The sequence below is a fragment of the Schistocerca gregaria genome, unplaced genomic scaffold (genome assembly GCF_023897955.1).
Source record: "Schistocerca gregaria isolate iqSchGreg1 unplaced genomic scaffold, iqSchGreg1.2 ptg000229l, whole genome shotgun sequence".
NCBI lineage: Eukaryota > Metazoa > Arthropoda > Insecta > Orthoptera > Acrididae > Schistocerca > Schistocerca gregaria.
Window position 1 is genome coordinate 582,037 of NW_026061748.1, and position 7,098 is coordinate 589,134.

Below are 7,098 nucleotides of genomic sequence, written 5' to 3' on the forward strand. Positions count from 1 at the left end.
CCGCGTTACATGGGAGAATGTGAAAGTGTTCATATGTAGTAAAAACCCTAGAAATCTGACCATTTTCGTCATTTGTTATCGAATCGACTTAAAGCCAGATCGTCACATTGGCCGCTTTTCTCCCTGAGACGGTTACATTTATCGTCTGCAAAGCTATGTCGCGTGCTGCCATATGCGGAGACACTAAAAGCAACATAGCAGAACACAGAAGGAGTTTCTAAGTTGAAGTAATAGCCAGTAAGAAGTAGTACAATTCAAGTTTTAGTTGTCGATTATTCACTTTTTAGCCGGCTTTGGTTGCTTTGACATGACCTAGGACCTTAAGATTTTGCATGGAAGGAGGACTAGCAGCCGCGTTGCACTGGTGAATGTGAAATTGTTCATATGTAGTAAAAACCTGAGAAATCAGTCCGTTTTCGTCATTTGTTATCGAATCGACTTAAAGCCAGATCGTCACATTGGCCGCTTTTCTTTCTGAGACGGTTACATTTATCGTCTGCAAAGCTATGTCGCTTGCTGCGGTATGCGGAGACACTAAAAGCACTATAGTAGAACACAGAAGAAGCTTCTAAGTTGAAGTAATAGCCAGTAAGAAGTAGTACAATTCAAGTTTTAGTTATCGATTATTCACTTTTTAGCCGGCTTTGGTGGCTTGGACATGACCTCGGACCATAAGATTTTGCATGAAAGGAGGACTAGCAGCCGCGTTGCATGGGAGAATGTGAAAAGTGTTCATATGTAGTAAAAACCTGAGAACTCCGTCCGTTTTCGTCATTTGTTATCGAATCGACTTAAAGCCAGATCGTCACATTGGCCGCTTTTCTCTCTGAGACGGTTACATTTATCGTCTGCAAAGCTACGTCGCGTGCTGCGGTATGCGGAGACACTAAAAGCACCATATTAGAACACAGAAGAAGCTTCTAAATTGAAGTAATAGCCAGAAAGAAGTAGTACTATTTAAGTTTTAGTTGTCGATTAATCACTTTTTAGCCGGCTTTGGTGGCTTGGACATGACCTAGGACCTTAAGATTTTGCATGAAAGGAAGACTAGCAGCCGCGTTGCACGGGAGAATGTGAAAAGTGTTCATATGTAGTAAAAACCTGAGAAATCAGTCCGTTTTCGTCATTTGTTATCGAATCGATTTAAAGCCAGATCGACACGTTGGCCGCTCTTCTCTCTGAAACGGTTACATTTATCGTCTGCAAAGCTATGTCGCGTGCTTCGGTATGCGGGAACACTAAAAGCACCATAGTAGAACACAGAAGAAGCTTCTAAGTTGAAGTAATAGTCAGTAAGAAGTAGTACAATTTAAGTTTTAATTATCGATTATTCACATTTTAGCCGGCTTTGGTGGCTTGGGTATGACCTAGGACCTTAAGATTTTGCATGAAAGGAAGACTAGCAGCCGCGTTGCACGGGAGAATGTGAAAAGTGTTCATATGTAGTAAAAACCTGAGAAATCCGTCCGTTTTCGTCATTTGTTATCGAATCGATTTAAAGCCAGAACGTCACATTGGCCGCTCTTCTCTCTGAAACGGTTACATTTATCGTCTGCAAAGCTATGTCGCGTGCTGCGGTATGCGGAGACACTAAAAGCACCATAATAGAACACAGAAGAAGCTTCTAAGTTGAAGTAATAGCCAGTAAGAAGTAGTACAATGCTAGTTTTAGTTATCGATTATTCACTTTTTAGCTGTCTTTGATGGCTTGAACATGTCCTAGGACCTTAAGATTTTGCATGAAAGGAGGACTATCAGTCGCGTTGCACGGGAGAATGTGAAAAGTGTTCATATGTAGTAAAAACCTGAGAAATCCGTCCGGTTTCGTCTTGTTATCGAATGCACTTAAAGCCAGATCGTCACATTGGCCGCTTTTCTCTCTGAGACGGTTACATTTATCGTCTGCAAAGTTACGTCGCGTGCTGCCGTATGCGGAGACACTAAAAGCACCATAGCAGAACACAGAAGAAGCTTCTAAGTTGAAGTAATAGCCAGTAAGATGTAGTACAATTCAAGTTTTATTTGTCGATTGTCACTTTTTAGCCGGCTTTGGTGGCTATGATATGACCTAGAAGCATAAGATTTTGCATGAAAGGAGTACTAGCAGCCGCGTTGCACGGGAGAATGTGAAAAGTGTTCATATGTAGTAAAAACCTGAGAAATCCGTCCGTTTTCGTCGTTTGTTATCGAATCGATTTAAAGCCAGATCGTCACATTGGCCGCTCTTCTCTCTGAAACGGTTACATTTATCGTCTGCAAAGCTATGACGCGTGCTGCGGTATGCGGGATCACTAAAAGCACCATAGTAGAACACAGAAGAAGCTTCTAAGTTGAAGTAATAGTCAGTAAGAAGTAGTACAATTCAAGTTTTAATTCTCGATTATTCACATTTTAGCCGGCTTTGGTGGCTTGGATATGACCTAGGACCTTAACATTTTGCATGAAAGGAAGACTAGCAGCCGCGTTGCACGGGAGAATGTGAAAAGTGTTCATATGTAGTAAAAACCTGAGAAATCCGTCCGTTTTCGTCATTTGTTATCGAATCGATTTAAAGCCAGATCGTCACATTGGCCGCTCTTCTCACTGAAACGGTTACATTTATCGTCTGCAAAGCTATGTCGCGTGCTGCGGTATGCGGGATCACTAAAAGCACCATAGTGGAACACAGAAGAAGCTTCTAAGTTGAAGTAATAGCCAGTAAGAAGTAGTACAATTCAAGTTTTAGTTATCGATTATTCACTTTTTAGCCGGCTTTGGTGGCTTGGACATGACCTCGGACCATAAGATTTTGCATGAAAGGAGGACTAGCAGCCGCGTTGCATGGGAGAATGTGAAAAGTGTTCATATGTAGTAAAATCCTGAAAACTCCGTCCGTTTTCGTCATTTGTTATCGAATCGACTTAAAGCCAGATCGTCACATTGGCCGCTTTTCTCTCTGAGACGGTTACATTTATCGTCTGCAAAGCTACGTCGCGTGCTGCGGTATGCGGAGACACTAAAAGCACCATATTAGAACACAGAAGAAGCTTCTAAATTGAAGTAATAGCCAGAAAGAAGTAGTACTATTTAAGTATTAGTTGTCGATTAATCACTTTTTAGCCGGCTTTGGTGGCTTGGACATGACCTAGGACCTTAAGATTTTGCATGAAAGGAAGACTAGCAGCCGCGTTGCACGGGAGAATGTGAAAAGTGTTCATATGTAGTAAAAACCTGAGAAATCAGTCCGTTTTCGTCATTTGTTATCGAATCGATTTAAAGCCAGATCGACACGTTGGCCGCTCTTCTCTCTGAAACGGTTACATTTATCGTCTGCAAAGCTATGTCGCGTGCTTCGGTATGCGGGAACACTAAAAGCACCATAGTAGAACACAGAAGAAGCTTCTAAGTTGAAGTAATAGTCAGTAAGAAGTAGTACAATTTAAGTTTTAATTATCGATTATTCACATTTTAGCCGGCTTTGGTGGCTTGGGTATGACCTAGGACCTTAAGATTTTGCATGAAAGGAAGACTAGCAGCCGCGTTGCACGGGAGAATGTGAAAAGTGTTCATATGTAGTAAAAACCTGAGAAATCCGTCCGTTTTCGTCATTTGTTATCGAATCGATTTAAAGCCAGATCGTCACATTGGCCGCTCTTCTCTCTGAAACGGTTACATTTATCGTCTGCAAAGCTATGTCGCGTGCTGCGGTATGCGGAGACACTAAAAGCACCATAATAGAACACAGAAGAAGCTTCTAAGTTGAAGTAATAGCCAGTAAGAAGTAGTACAATGCAAGTTTTAGTTATCGATTATTCACTTTTTAGCTGTCTTTGATGGCTTGAACATGTCCTAGGACCTTAAGATTTTGCATGAAAGGAGGACTATCAGTCGCGTTGCACGGGAGAATGTGAAAAGTGTTCATATGTAGTAAAAACCTGAGAAATCCGTCCGTTTTCGTCGTTTGTTATCGAATCGATTTAAAGCCAGATCGTCACATTGGCCGCTCTTCTCTCTGAAACGGTTACATTTATCGTCTGCAAAGCTATGACGCGTGCTGCGGTATGCGGGATCACTAAAAGCACCATAGTAGAACACAGAAGAAGCTTCTAAGTTGAAGTAATAGTCAGTAAGAAGTAGTACAATTCAAGTTTTAATTCTCGATTATTCACATTTTAGCCGGCTTTGGTGGCTTGGATATGACCTAGGACCTTAACATTTTGCATGAAAGGAAGACTAGCAGCCGCGTTGCACGGGAGAATGTGAAAAGTGTTCATATGTAGTAAAAACCTGAGAAATCCGTCCGTTTTCGTCATTTGTTATCGAATCGATTTAAAGCCAGATCGTCACATTGGCCGCTCTTCTCACTGAAACGGTTACATTTATCGTCTGCAAAGCTATGTCGCGTGCTGCGGTATGCGGGATCACTAAAAGCACCATAGTAGAACACAGAAGAAGCTTCTAAGTTGAAGTAATAGCCAGTAAGAAGTAGTACAATTCAAGTTTTAATTATCGATTATTCACTTTTTAGCCGGCTTTGGTGGCAATGACATGACCTAGGACCATAAGATTTTGAATGAAAGGAGGACTAGCAGCCGCGTTGCACGGGAGAATAAGAAAAGTGTTCACATGTAGTAAAAACCTGAGAAATCCGTCACTTTTCGTCATTTGTAATCGAATCGACTTAACGCCAGATCGTCACTTTGGCCGCTTTTCTCTCTGAGACGGTTACATTTATCGTCTGCAAAGCTATGTCGCATGCTGCGGTATGCGGAAACACTAAAAGCACCATAGTAGAATACAGAAGAAGCTTCTAAGTTGAAGCAATAGCCAGTAAGAAGTAGTACAATTCAAGTTTTAATTATCGATTATTCACCTTTTAGCCGGCTTTGGTGGCTTGGACATGACCTAGGACCTTAAGATTTTGCATGAAAGGAGGAGTAGCAGCCGCGTTGCATGGGAGAATGTGAAAAGTGTTCATATGTAGTAAAAACCTGAGAAATCTGACCATTTTCGTCATTTGTTATCGAATCGACTTAAAGCCAGATCGTCACATTGGCCGCTTTTCTCTCTGAGACGGTTACATTTATCGTCTGCAAAGCTATGTCGCGTGCTGCGGTATGCGGAGACACTAAAAGCACAATAGTAGAACACAGAAGAAGCTTCTAAGTTGAAGTAATAGCCAGTAAGAAGTAGTACTATTCAAGTTTTAGTTATCGATTATTCACTTTTTAGCCGTCTTTGGTGGCTTGAACAAGACCTAGGACCTTAAGATTCTGCATGAAAGGAGGACTAGCAGCCGCGTTGCATGGGAGAATGTGAAAAGTGTTCATATGTAGTAAAAACCTGAGAAATCCGTCCGTTTTCGTCATTTGTTATCGAAACGATTTAAAGCCAGATCGTCACATTGGCCGCTCTTCTCTCTGAAACGGTTACATTTATCGTCTGCAAAGCTAGGTCGCGTGCTGCGGTATGCGGGAACACTAAAAGCACCATAGTAGAACACAGAAGAAGCTTCTAAGTTGAAGTAATAGCCAGTAAGAAGTAGTACAATTCAAGTTTTAACTATCGATTATTCACTTTTTAGCCGGCTTTGGTGGCTTGGATAAGACCTAGGACCTTAAGATTTTGCATGAAAGGAGGACTAGCAGCCGCGTTGCACGGGAGAATGTGAAAAGTGTTCATATGGAGTAAAAACCTGAGAAATCCGTCCGTTATCGTCATTTGTTATCGAATCGACTTAAAGCGAGATCGTCACATTGGCCGCTTTTCTCTCTGAGACGGTTACATTTATCGTCTGCAAAGCAATGTCGCGTGCTGCGGTATGCGGAGACACTAAATGCACCATATTAGAACACAGAAGAAACTTCTAAGTTGAAGTAATAGCCAGTAAGAAGTAGTACAATTCAAGTTTTAGTTGTCGATTATTCACTTTTTAGCCGCTTTGGTGGCTTGGACATGACCTAGGACCTTAAGATTTTGCATGAAAGGAGGACTATCAGTCGCCTTGCACGGGAGTATGTGAAAAGTGTTCATATGTAGTAGAAACCTGAGAAATCCGTCCGGTTTCGTCTTTGTTATCGAATGCACTTAAAGCCAGATCGTCACATTGGCCGCTTTTCTCTCTGAGACGGTTACATTTATCGTCTGCAAAGCTATGTCGCGTGCTGCCGTATGCGGAGACACTAAAAGCACCATAGTAGAACACAGAAGAAACTTCTAAGTTGAAGTAATAGCCAGTAAGAAGTAGTACAATTAAACTTTTAGTTATTGATTATTCACCTTTTAGCAAGCTTTGGTGGCTTGGACATGACGTAGGACCTTAAGATTTTGCATGAAAGGAGGACTAGCAGCCGCGTTGCACGGGAGAATGTGAAAAGTGTTCACATGTAGTAAAAACCTGAGAAATCCGTCCCTTTTCGTCATTTGTTATCGAATCGACTGAAAGCCAGATCGTCACATTGGACGCTTTCTCTCTGAGACGGTTACATTTATCGTCTGCAAAGCTTTGTTGCGTGCTGCGGTATGCGGAAACACTAAAAGCACCATAGTTGAACACAGAAGAAGCTTCTAAGTTGAAGTAGTAGCCAGTAAGAAGTAGTAAAATTCAAGTTTTAGTTGTCGATTATTCACTTTTTAGCCGGCTTTGGTGGCTTGGACATGACCTAGGACCTTAAGATTCTGCATGAAAGGAGGACTAGGAGCCGCGTTGCATGGGAGAATGTGAAAAGTGTTCATATGTAGTAAAAACCTGAGAAATCCGTCCGTTTTCGTCATTTGTTATCGAAACGACTTAAAGCGAGATCGTCACATTGGCCGCTTTTCTCTCTGAGACGGTTACATTTATCGTCAGCAAAGCTATGTCGCGTGCTGCGGTATGCGGAGGCACTAAAAGCACCATATTAGAACACAGAAGAAGCTTCTAAATTGAAGTAATAGCCAGTAAGAAGTAGTACTATTTAAGTTTTAGTTGTCGGTTAATCACTTTTTAGCCGGCTTTGGTGGCTTGGACATGACTTAGGACCTTAAGATTTTGCATGAAACGAAGACTAGCAGCCGCGTTGCACGGGAGAATGTGAAAAGTGTTCATATGTAGTAAAAACCTGAGAAATCCGTCCGTTT